We start from the raw sequence: 13,866 nt of genomic DNA, 5'->3' as shown, positions 1-13,866 counted from the left end.
AAACTTCAACATTTATATGGCACTTGTATTTTAATAGCAGGAACGGATTATATGGAACCACCCACGAATTGTCAATCATGTTAGAATGGTGTTGAAAAGATGGGCCAAAGTGTCTGCGATAAGTAGGATAGGCGTCCTTAGCTATGATGGTTCTTGGTTGCAAATCTTTAGGGAAACCTTTTGTACACTTCCCCAGATCCATACAGGGAGAATTTGGGTTGTGTTCTCCACACGGACCATGAATCATATGTTGGAGAACAATTTTATGGAGCTGAGGGTAGTGGGTAGGATTGGGAATTTCAGCCCACACTGTATTGTCTATGTCCTCCTCAGTCCTTAATTTGGAGTTGCTGTCCAGAATAATCAAAATGTGAGCGTGTGGAAGGCCACGTTTTTGAAATTCAATTACATGAACCATAGCGCAAACTTTCCCAAATAATCCGTTGTTAATGTCTTTTAAGAGTGCTTCCAGTTTTATTTTGAAAACACGTGCCACCAAATCAGGTCTATGTTCCACACGCTGCCAAGGTTCCAAATTCTCAGTAATCTCATTCCATTTCGGATTACAGGTCATGGTGATGAATACATCAGGACGACCATGTTTAGTCACAATAGCCATGGCATCCTGGTACCGCTGCTGCATATTCCTGGGACTGCCTTCAAACGAAGATGGTAAAATGACCGTTTTTCCAATGGGGATGCCCTTCTCAATGGATTTTTTCTGGAGATGTTCCTGGAGTACACAATAATCCTCTACTTTCAAATCCTTTTGGTGTTGACGGATATAATTTAGGCGATTTGCCTCGATTTTCACATAAGCATCCACTAAGTACTGCTGAGTGAGTTTGCCACCATTCAGGAGTGGATTAAGCTGATTACGGACAGACAGCACATAGCAGTAATATTGCAGTTGTGTAACTCTGCGTGGACTTTGCCCTTGTTGCTTGAGGCCATCATGCCAGCCCTGGTCTCCATAAGGGAAAAATAAAGGATAGAGTAAAGCATCTAAATTACTGTGTAGAATGCTGACCTGTTGTGTTCTTGGCGCCAAAGGATTTTTGGGGTCCGGTTGTAAATGTATTAAAATATCACGATTAAATGGTGGCTCTCCATTGTCATTTTCAAATACGACAGCAACTTCATTGACAGTTGGATTATTATATCGGCGAGGGTCTTGATTCCGATCTTGTTTAAGGGCCATGATGATATTTGGCATGAGAGTGCCATTAGCTTCAGCTTTAAGATGTTCTTCATGTCCCACATCTCGTAACATTTTGTAGGCAGCAACAAAGGGATTCACATTGTCTAACTGAAGAGCAATTATTCTCATCAAAGTGGGATGACATTTTTGATTTTGTTCACAGTTTAAACGTTGTTCATTCGCGGTAGCGGTATCCAAAATATACAGTTGGGCATAAGCTGGAACTTGATCATCACTGGGATGTAGGGTTCCAGTACGATGATATATTTGTCCATGTATATGGAAACAGTAAGGGCCATGTCCAGGTGGAGGGGATATATTGGCACCCATGGAGGCGAAAGCAAATGAGCTGTTAATACTACGAATATTTTCCATGAGATTCTTACTGAACTCACTCTCCCCTGTCAGCAATCGTTTAAAGACCTCGGGATATTGGGGTATAGGTATATGCACTTTACTCTTGTGACAACACAGAGTAAAATTTTTATCTGCTGGTATCTCAGCATTAAAATGTAATGCTTGACAATGTTCACATAAATAGTTCATAGGACCACAGGAGTGTTCTACTATGGTACTGTCATCATTAGTAAAACCTGTAGGATGTTGAGGTACAGGTTGTGGTAACGGAGCATTGGAATGTTTCTTTAAGCCAACATATATAAAGCGTGGACCTGGTAGAGGATCTTCACTGTCCACAGATTCAATCACTGAGGAGTTGGAAGGTGTATCATGGTCAGGGTTTATTAATATGGAGGTGCAAGCGGTTTTTTTGCGCCGTTCACGGCGTGCACCAGCTGCATTTGGTAATGGTTTGTTTGTTGCCTTAGAAGAGTCAGGTGTGAAGCATGTCTTATAAGCAGACTTAACGGTGTACAGGTGACGGTGTTTATCATTTGGAGTGTAAGTAGGACAGTATTTGCGCTTACGTGCAGATTTACCAACGGTTAAAGGAGCTTGAGGCTGCACACATTCTATGAATGGAGACAAAGAAGCTGTATTGTGGGCAGAATCTATGACTGAGGACGTGGAAATATTATGTTTGCAACGTTGAGAGCGTGCAGCAGCAGCTTTATTACTTAATCGATTAGTTTTGTCCTCAAAAGACTCATTAGTAATGCGTTTATTGCAAGCAGCATTAACAGTGTCCAGGCGCTTCTGTCTGTCCTCTGTAGTCTCATTAGCACGCTGTTTGCGCTTACGTGCGGCATCGGCGGCTTTTCGCTCTGCGTCATTGGTATACTTATTATCAGACCTGATGTTACGTGCGCCATCAGCAGCTTTGGGCTCTGTGTCATTAGTATACTTAACAGTATCCAGGCACTTGCATCTATCCTCTGTACTCTTGTTAACACGCTGTTTACACTTACGTGCGGCATCGGTGGCTTTTCGCTCTGCATCATTACCATACTTTATATCAGACCTGATCTTACGTGCGCCATCAGCAGCTTTGGACTCTGTGTCATTAGTATACTTAACAGTATCCAGGCGCTTGCATCTATCCTCTGTACTCTTGTTAACACGCTGTTTGCGCTTACGTGCGGCATCGGCGGCTTTTCGCTCTGCATCATTACCATACTTTATATCAGACCTGATCTTATGTGCGCCATCAGCAGCTTTGGGCTCTGTGTCATTAGTATACTTAACAGTATCCAGGCACTTGCATCTATCCTCTGTACTCTTGTTAACACGCTGTTTACGCTTACGTGCGGCATCGGCGGCTTTTCGCTCTGCATCATTACCATACTTTATATCAGACCTGATCTTACGTGCACCATCAGTAGCTTTGGGCTCTGTGTCATTAGTATACTTAACAGTGTCCAGGCACTTGCATCTATCCTCTGTACTCTTGTAGCACGCTGTTTACGCTTACGTGCGGCATCGGCGTCTTTTTGCTCTGCATTATTAGTATACTTTATATCAGACCTAATCTTACGTGCGCCAACAGCAGCTTTGGGCTCTGTGTCATTAGTATCCTTACTATTAGAGCTCATGTTGGCTAAGCTAAACAGCTTTAAGCGTGGTGGTGGCAAACAACAGGTTAATAAGAGGCAGTGTCAGGTAGTAGGAAAATAGCCAGTTAATAATAGGCAATAGTTCTTTGCAGGAATACAGATATTAATAAATAGGCAGTTTATATTGCAGAGAAATTGCTGGGCAATAATGGACAATGTCCTTTTGTGGCAAATAATAGAGCAATATACCCAGTGTGGCAAAGAAGAGGTTAATAAACGGCAGTCTCTCAGTATAACAGTCAGTGAATAATAGGCAGTATATGGAGAAAACACCAAACAAAAGTTCAAAATTGGTGTGAAAATGTAACTGAACCACTTCACAACTAAATATATATAGTTTTGGTAAATGGTATTATAATTTTTTTGACGAAATTCGGCAGGAGCTTGAAGAGCGACGTCACTGGGACCGCCTCCACGCAGTAGAAACTTGCTGTGAGGTAAAAATTCAAAAATCACACCAAAATGGCGGGCGGAGTGTGTCACAGTACGGCACATTTCTGATTGGTCGCTCGCGGCAGGCGGCAACCAATCAGAAAAGTGCCGCGCACCACGAAGGCATATATCTTTGTCCACCCTGAGCGGGTGTAGGACGCTGGTGACGTCACTTATCTCCGGACATTATCTCCGGACAAAGCCACGGAAGTTGGCACAAATTGCCAGAAGTAGTATTCTAGGCAATTATATATTAGATTGTCCTGTCACCAGCCATGTGTACGATTATCGGCCGAAAGCCTCTCTGGAATCAATAATCACCCCATGTAAAGGTATCTTTATAAGTTAAAGATTCAGAATACTATGACTTTTATCATATCCTGAACAGTCAAGTTTTTTATGAACCGTTAAGGTTTTCTGGTTGAAGTAAAAAAAACTCTGAGTGTTTACAGTTTGAAACCATAAAATGTTGAAAAATTATGTCATTCTTGAGTATATCACTCAATGGTGCTCATAAACGTGTCAAATTTGATCTATAATATACTTTAATATACGTTACTTTAATCTTTAATATACTTAAGAACAGGGCCCCAGACATCACACAGGGGGTCTGAAACATCGCACAGTGGTCCAAAATATCACTGTGCTCTGCCTGGGGCCCCATATGCTGCCTGGGGCCCCTGTGCTCTGCCTGGGGCCCCATATGCTGTCTGGGGCCCCTGTGCTCTGCCTGGGGCCCCATGTTCTGCCTGGGGCCCCTGTGCTCTACCTGGGACCACTGTGCTCTGCCTGGGGCCCCATATGCTGCTTGGGGCCCCTGTGCTCTGCCTGGGGCCCCTGTGCTCTGCCTGGGGCCCCATGTTCTGCCTGGGGCCACTGTGCTCTGCCTGGGGCCCCATAGGCTGCCTGGGGCCCCTGTGCTCTGCCTGGGACCACTGTGCTCTGCCTGGGGCCCCATATGCTGCCTGGGGCCCCTGTGCTCTGCCTGGGGCCACTGTGCCCTGCCTGGGGCCCCATATGCTGCCTGGGGCCCCTGTGCTCTGCCTGGGGCCCCATATGCTGCCTGGGGCCCCTGTGCTCTGCCTGGGGCCCATGTGCTCTGCCTGGGGCCCCATGTTCTGCCTGGCGCCCCTGTGCTCTGCCTGGGGCCACTGTGCTCTGCCTGGGGCCCCATATGCTGCCTGGGGCCCCTGTGCTCTGCCTGGGGCCCCATATGCTGCCTGGGGCCCCTGTGCTCTGCCTGGGGCCTCTGTGCTCTGCCTGGGGCCCCATGTTCTGCCTGGGGCCACTGTGCTCTGCCTGGGGCCCCATAAGCTGCCTGGGGCCCCTGTGCTCTGCCTGGGGCCACTGTGCTCTGCCTGGGGCCCCATATGCTGCCTGGGGCCCCTGTGCTCTGCCTGGGGCCCCATATGCTGCCTGGGGCCCCTGTGCTCTGCCTGGGGCCCCTGTGCTCTGCCTGGGGCCCCATGTTCTGCCTGGGGCCCCTGTGCTCTGCCTGGGGCCACTGTGCTCTGCCTGGGGCCCCATATGCTGCCTGGGGCCCCTGTGCTCTGCCTGGGGCCCCATATGCTGCCTGGGGCCACTGTGCTCTGCCTGGGGCCCCATAGGCTGCCTGGGGCCCCTGTGCTCTGCCTGGGACCACTGTGCTCTGCCTAGGGCCCCATATGCTGCCTGGGGCCCCTGTGCTCTGCCTGAGGCCCCATATGCTGCCTGGGGCCCCTGTGCTCTGTCTGGGGCCCCATGTTCTGCCTGGGGCCACTGTGCTCTGCCTGGGGCCCCATAGGCTGCCTGGGGCCCCTGTGCTCTGCCTGGGACCACTGTGCTCTGCCTGGGGCCCCATATGCTGCCTGGGGCCCCTGTGCTCTGCCTGGGGCCACTGTGCTCTGCCTGGGGCCCCATATGCTGCCTGGGGCCCCTGTGCTCTGCCTGGGGCCCCTGTGCTCTGCCTGGGGCCCCATGTTCTGCCTGGGGCCCCTGTGCTCTGCCTGGGGCCACTGTGCTCTGCCTGGGGCCTCATATGCTGCCTGGGGCCCCTGTGCTCTGCCTGGGGCCTCATATGCAGCCTGGGGCCCCTGTGCTCTGCCTGGGGCCCCATGTTCTGCCTGGGGCCACTGTGCCCTGCCTGGGGCCCCATAGGCTGCCTGGGGCCCCTGTGCTCTGCCTGGGACCACTGTGCTCTGCCTGGGGCCCCATATGCTGCCTGGGGCCCCTGTGCTCTGCCTTTGGCCACTGTGCTCTGCCTGGGGCCCCATATGCTGCCTGGGGCCCCTGTGCTCTGCCTGGGCCCCCATATGCTGCTTGGGGCCCCTGTGCTCTGCCTGGGACCACTGTGCTCTGCCTGGGGCCCCGTATGCTGCCTGGGGCCCCTGTGCTCTGCCTGGGGCCACTGTGCTCTGCCTGGGGCCCCATATGCTGCCTGGGGCCCCTGTGCTCTGCCTGGGGCCCCATATGCTGCCTGGGGCCCCTGTGCTCTGCCTGGGGCCCCTGTGCTCTGCCTGGGGCCCCATGTTCTGCCTGGGGCCCCTGTGCTCTGCCTGGGGCCACTGTGCTCTGCCTGGGGCCCCATATGCTGCCTGGGGCCCCTGTGCTCTGCCTGGGGCCCCATATGCTGCCTGGGGCCCCTGTGCTCTGCCTGGGGCCCCATAGGCTGCCTGGGGCCCCTGTGCTCTACCTGGGACCACTGTGCTCTGCCTGGGGCCCCATATGCTGCCTGGGGCCCCTGTGCTCTGCCTGGGGCCCCATATGCTGCCTGGGGCCCCTGTGCTCAGCCTGGGTGTAGGACACTGGTGACGTCACTTATCTCTGGACATTAGCTCCGGACATTAGCTCCGGACATTAGCTCCGGACATTAGCTCCGGACATTATCTCTGGACATTAGCTCCGGACAAAGCCACGGAAGTTGACATAAATTGCAGGAAGTAGTATTCTAGGCAATTAATCTCCGGACATTAGCTCCGGACGTTAGCTCCGAACATTATCTCCGGACATTAGCTCCGGACAAAGCCACGGAAGTTGGCACAAATTGCAGGAAGTAGTATTCTAGGCAATTATATATTAGACTAGATGGCAGCCCGATTCTAAAGAATCGGGAGTCTAGAATCCATATATACTTTATTTATTCAAATGTAAGAATAATACAATTAATAAATAATAGTAAGAAAGAACAAAAAATGGCTGCACTCACCAGCTCTTGACAATTCTTGTTATTTAAGGTTAATGAAAGACATCAGACAACAACTTTGCGTGTTGTGGCAAATGCCACAACAACGGTTCTTTGCTTAAGAACAATAATGTAAATAATAAATAATATGTATCAATAACTATGTATATTGGTATGTTCTATGACATTTTAAAATATTTCATTATTATGTGGAAAAGCTCGTAGTACCTATACTGGCGCATACTTGTGTGCCCATCAGGTATTTTCACAGTAATTTTACATCTGATGGGTTGGTATGAAACGTTTTTAATCATCTCTTGGGCTTAGCTAAGCTTTCATTTTAAATAATTCTAATAAGTACAACAGAAATAAAAGCCTTTTTGTGTATCCAAATTTTTTGTGTTTATTTTTACAGAAGTGTAAAATTTAAGAAATCAACGTTCATATACTGCTGGAGCTTCAAATACAGGTTCCTATCACCAAATACAGGCATTTGGATGATACACATCTTACATCTTGTACTTAATGTGTGTTCTACTTACCTATAAAAATATGTATTGATATATCATATTTCTAAATTTATGTAGATATGATATAGAGTTATTAACCCTATATGCTAATGAGTACGTATGTTATATACGTATTTCCTACATAAGTACTTAAAATCTATATGTCTATGGCTACACTAATTTTTTTTTGTTTTTGTTTTTTTTCCTTATCTCTATACATAGAATTTGCCTATTGATGTCTATGTTATTAGAAAAACTGAATAATGAAAAAAAAGAAAAGTAACTTTAAACTAAAATATTTTTGTAGATAATATTACGTGTGAACACTTTAGTACGATCAGCCAATAATTGTCCTTGAAGTGGTGTATTAACCACTTTAACCCTCACATTGCAACATTGCTTCACCCTGGAAAAAGCAACATACAATTGACCATGGGCAAAAGCAGGTTCTGGTAGATAAATACCAACTCGATGGAGGGTCTGGCCTTGAGATTTATTTATGGTCATTGCAAATGCGGGCTTGATGGGAAATTGTCTCCGTCTTAATTTAAAAGGTAATCCAGTCTCTGATGGACACAAATCAATTCGTGGAATGAATACCACATTTCCTGCTGCTGACCCACTAATTACTTTAGCCAGTATGATATTGGCATGTAAGGCAGTGACAATGAGCCGCGTACCATTGCAGAGACCTTTGTTCGTGTTCAGATTACGTAATAACATGACAATGGTGCCAATTTTAAGTTTCAGCCGATGTGAAGGCATTCCAGTTGGTGTTAGTGAATTCAAAAACTCAAGTGGGTATTGATCGAGGTCATCAGCTTCATCAGGATCGATGGAATCATCACTGATATATTCAGTATAGTCACCTATCAATAAATCCATGACTTGGGAATTGACTTTCTCAACGTCCTCATTTTTTGGACATAAAATTGCATGAGATGCAGCTGTATTTATGCTTTCGGTGTCATTCACATCAATACAAAGATTATCTCCAAAAATTTCAATTATTAAAGAGCCAGTGCATACCATGTCTGGAGGAATTTCAATTACATCATCTCCAAGGTTATGTTCATTAGATAGTTCACCATTTCCCAGTTGAAGCAACCAACTGCTGTAGTGAGGATCAACGGAGCGCATGTTGTTAATAAGTGGCAGGCGAGTAAAATGTTGCCAGTGTTGTGAATATTTTATACAGCTCTCTACAACATCAGTTCTTGTCCCATGAGGGATGACAGGAAGACATTGTCTAAAGTCGCCTCCAAAAACAATCACTTTACCTCCAAACGGTGTTTTTTCTTTGTGAGCTACATTTGTTGTCATGACATCACGTAAAACTCTATCAATGACATAGCATAGCCTTCACAATTGACGTATTTAAATAAATATTTCACAGCCTGAATGGAACCACAAACTTCGACATTTATATGGCACTTGTATTTTAATAGCAGGAACGGATTATATGGAACCACCCACGAATTGTCAATCATGTTAGAATGGTGTTGAAAAGATGGGCCAAAGTGTCTGCGATAAGTAGGATAGGCGTCCTTAGCTATGATGGTTCTTGGTTGCAAATCTTTAGGGAAACCTTTTGTACACTTCCCCAGATCCATACAGGGAGAATTTGGGTTGTGTTCTCCACACGGACCATGAATCATATGTTGGAGAACAATTTTATGGAGCTGAGGGTAGTGGGTAGGATTGGGAATTTCAGCCCACACTGTATTGTCTATGTCCTCCTCAGTCCTTAATTTGGAGTTGCTGTCCAGAATAATCAAAATGTGAGCGTGTGGAAGGCCACGTTTTTGAAATTCAATTACATGAACCATAGCGCAAACTTTCCCAAATAATCCGTTGTTAATGTCTTTTAAGAGTGCTTCCAGTTTTATTTTGAAAACACGTGCCACCAAATCAGGTCTATGTTCCACACGCTGCCAAGGTTCCAAATTCTCAGTAATCTCATTCCATTTCGGATTACAGGTCATGGTGATGAATACATCAGGACGACCATGTTTAGTCACAATAGCCATGGCATCCTGGTACCGCTGCTGCATATTCCTGGGACTGCCTTCAAACGAAGATGGTAAAATGACCGTTTTTCCAATGGGGATGCCCTTCTCAATGGATTTTTTCTGGAGATGTTCCTGGAGTACACAATAATCCTCTACTTTCAAATCCTTTTGGTGTTGACGGATATAATTTAGGCGATTTGCCTCGATTTTCACATAAGCATCCACTAAGTACTGCTGAGTGAGTTTGCCACCATTCAGGAGTGGATTAAGCTGATTACGGACAGACAGCACATAGCAGTAATATTGCAGTTGTGTAACTCTGCGTGGACTTTGCCCTTGTTGCTTGAGGCCATCATGCCAGCCCTGGTCTCCATAAGGGAAAAATAAAGGATAGAGTAAAGCATCTAAATTACTGTGTAGAATGCTGACCTGTTGTGTTCTTGGCGCCAAAGGATTTTTGGGGTCCGGTTGTAAATGTATTAAAATATCACGATTAAATGGTGGCTCTCCATTGTCATTTTCAAATACGACAGCAACTTCATTGACAGTTGGATTATTATATCGGCGAGGGTCTTGATTCCGATCTTGTTTAAGGGCCATGATGATATTTGGCATGAGAGTGCCATTAGCTTCAGCTTTAAGATGTTCTTCATGTCCCACATCTCGTAACATTTTGTAGGCAGCAACAAAGGGATTCACATTGTCTAACTGAAGAGCAATTATTCTCATCAAAGTGGGATGACATTTTTGATTTTGTTCACAGTTTAAACGTTGTTCATTCGCGGTAGCGGTATCCAAAATATACAGTTGGGCATAAGCTGGAACTTGATCATCACTGGGATGTAGGGTTCCAGTACGATGATATATTTGTCCATGTATATGGAAACAGTAAGGGCCATGTCCAGGTGGAGGGGATATATTGGCACCCATGGAGGCGAAAGCAAATGAGCTGTTAATACTACGAATATTTTCCATGAGATTCTTACTGAACTCACTCTCCCCTGTCAGCAATCGTTTAAAGACCTCGGGATATTGGGGTATAGGTATATGCACTTTACTCTTGTGACAACACAGAGTAAAATTTTTATCTGCTGGTATCTCAGCATTAAAATGTAATGCTTGACAATGTTCACATAAATAGTTCATAGGACCACAGGAGTGTTCTACTATGGTACTGTCATCATTAGTAAAACCTGTAGGATGTTGAGGTACAGGTTGTGGTAACGGAGCATTGGAATGTTTCTTTAAGCCAACATATATAAAGCGTGGACCTGGTAGAGGATCTTCACTGTCCACAGATTCAATCACTGAGGAGTTGGAAGGTGTATCATGGTCAGGGTTTATTAATATGGAGGTGCAAGCGGTTTTTTTGCGCCGTTCACGGCGTGCACCAGCTGCATTTGGTAATGGTTTGTTTGTTGCCTTAGAAGAGTCAGGTGTGAAGCATGTCTTATAAGCAGACTTAACGGTGTACAGGTGACGGTGTTTATCATTTGGAGTGTAAGTAGGACAGTATTTGCGCTTACGTGCAGATTTACCAACGGTTAAAGGAGCTTGAGGCTGCACACATTCTATGAATGGAGACAAAGAAGCTGTATTGTGGGCAGAATCTATGACTGAGGACGTGGAAATATTATGTTTGCAACGTTGAGAGCGTGCAGCAGCAGCTTTATTACTTAATCGATTAGTTTTGTCCTCAAAAGACTCATTAGTAATGCGTTTATTGCAAGCAGCATTAACAGTGTCCAGGCGCTTCTGTCTGTCCTCTGTAGTCTCATTAGCACGCTGTTTGCGCTTACGTGCGGCATCGGCGGCTTTTCGCTCTGCGTCATTGGTATACTTATTATCAGACCTGATGTTACGTGCGCCATCAGCAGCTTTGGGCTCTGTGTCATTAGTATACTTAACAGTATCCAGGCACTTGCATCTATCCTCTGTACTCTTGTTAACACGCTGTTTACACTTACGTGCGGCATCGGTGGCTTTTCGCTCTGCATCATTACCATACTTTATATCAGACCTGATCTTACGTGCGCCATCAGCAGCTTTGGACTCTGTGTCATTAGTATACTTAACAGTATCCAGGCGCTTGCATCTATCCTCTGTACTCTTGTTAACACGCTGTTTGCGCTTACGTGCGGCATCGGCGGCTTTTCGCTCTGCATCATTACCATACTTTATATCAGACCTGATCTTATGTGCGCCATCAGCAGCTTTGGGCTCTGTGTCATTAGTATACTTAACAGTATCCAGGCACTTGCATCTATCCTCTGTACTCTTGTTAACACGCTGTTTACGCTTACGTGCGGCATCGGCGGCTTTTCGCTCTGCATCATTACCATACTTTATATCAGACCTGATCTTACGTGCACCATCAGTAGCTTTGGGCTCTGTGTCATTAGTATACTTAACAGTGTCCAGGCACTTGCATCTATCCTCTGTACTCTTGTAGCACGCTGTTTACGCTTACGTGCGGCATCGGCGTCTTTTTGCTCTGCATTATTAGTATACTTTATATCAGACCTAATCTTACGTGCGCCAACAGCAGCTTTGGGCTCTGTGTCATTAGTATCCTTACTATTAGAGCTCATGTTGGCTAAGCTAAACAGCTTTAAGCGTGGTGGTGGCAAACAACAGGTTAATAAGAGGCAGTGTCAGGTAGTAGGAAAATAGCCAGTTAATAATAGGCAATAGTTCTTTGCAGGAATACAGATATTAATAAATAGGCAGTTTATATTGCAGAGAAATTGCTGGGCAATAATGGACAATGTCCTTTTGTGGCAAATAATAGAGCAATATACCCAGTGTGGCAAAGAAGAGGTTAATAAACGGCAGTCTCTCAGTATAACAGTCAGTGAATAATAGGCAGTATATGGAGAAAACACCAAACAAAAGTTCAAAATTGGTGTGAAAATGTAACTGAACCACTTCACAACTAAATATATATAGTTTTGGTAAATGGTATTATAATTTTTTTGACGAAATTCGGCAGGAGCTTGAAGAGCGACGTCACTGGGACCGCCTCCACGCAGTAGAAACTTGCTGTGAGGTAAAAATTCAAAAATCACACCAAAATGGCGGGCGGAGTGTGTCACAGTACGGCACATTTCTGATTGGTCGCTCGCGGCAGGCGGCAACCAATCAGAAAAGTGCCGCGCACCACGAAGGCATATATCTTTGTCCACCCTGAGCGGGTGTAGGACGCTGGTGACGTCACTTATCTCCGGACATTATCTCCGGACAAAGCCACGGAAGTTGGCACAAATTGCCAGAAGTAGTATTCTAGGCAATTATATATTAGATTGTCCTGTCACCAGCCATGTGTACGATTATCGGCCGAAAGCCTCTCTGGAATCAATAATCACCCCATGTAAAGGTATCTTTATAAGTTAAAGATTCAGAATACTATGACTTTTATCATATCCTGAACAGTCAAGTTTTTTATGAACCGTTAAGGTTTTCTGGTTGAAGTAAAAAAAACTCTGAGTGTTTACAGTTTGAAACCATAAAATGTTGAAAAATTATGTCATTCTTGAGTATATCACTCAATGGTGCTCATAAACGTGTCAAATTTGATCTATAATATACTTTAATATACGTTACTTTAATCTTTAATATACTTAAGAACAGGGCCCCAGACATCACACAGGGGGTCTGAAACATCGCACAGTGGTCCAAAATATCACTGTGCTCTGCCTGGGGCCCCATATGCTGCCTGGGGCCCCTGTGCTCTGCCTGGGGCCCCATATGCTGTCTGGGGCCCCTGTGCTCTGCCTGGGGCCCCATGTTCTGCCTGGGGCCCCTGTGCTCTACCTGGGACCACTGTGCTCTGCCTGGGGCCCCATATGCTGCTTGGGGCCCCTGTGCTCTGCCTGGGGCCCCTGTGCTCTGCCTGGGGCCCCATGTTCTGCCTGGGGCCACTGTGCTCTGCCTGGGGCCCCATAGGCTGCCTGGGGCCCCTGTGCTCTGCCTGGGACCACTGTGCTCTGCCTGGGGCCCCATATGCTGCCTGGGGCCCCTGTGCTCTGCCTGGGGCCACTGTGCCCTGCCTGGGGCCCCATATGCTGCCTGGGGCCCCTGTGCTCTGCCTGGGGCCCCATATGCTGCCTGGGGCCCCTGTGCTCTGCCTGGGGCCCATGTGCTCTGCCTGGGGCCCCATGTTCTGCCTGGCGCCCCTGTGCTCTGCCTGGGGCCACTGTGCTCTGCCTGGGGCCCCATATGCTGCCTGGGGCCCCTGTGCTCTGCCTGGGGCCCCATATGCTGCCTGGGGCCCCTGTGCTCTGCCTGGGGCCTCTGTGCTCTGCCTGGGGCCCCATGTTCTGCCTGGGGCCACTGTGCTCTGCCTGGGGCCCCATAAGCTGCCTGGGGCCCCTGTGCTCTGCCTGGGGCCACTGTGCTCTGCCTGGGGCCCCATATGCTGCCTGGGGCCCCTGTGCTCTGCCTGGGGCCCCATATGCTGCCTGGGGCCCCTGTGCTCTGCCTGGGGCCCCTGTGCTCTGCCTGGGGCCCCATGTTCTGCCTGGGGCCCCTGTGCTCTGCC

This window comes from Ranitomeya variabilis, chromosome 2, assembly GCF_051348905.1.
Source record: "Ranitomeya variabilis isolate aRanVar5 chromosome 2, aRanVar5.hap1, whole genome shotgun sequence".
Lineage (NCBI taxonomy): Eukaryota > Metazoa > Chordata > Amphibia > Anura > Dendrobatidae > Ranitomeya > Ranitomeya variabilis.
The sequence above is the reverse complement of the archived record's forward strand: the minus strand, read 5'-3'. Positions refer to the sequence as shown.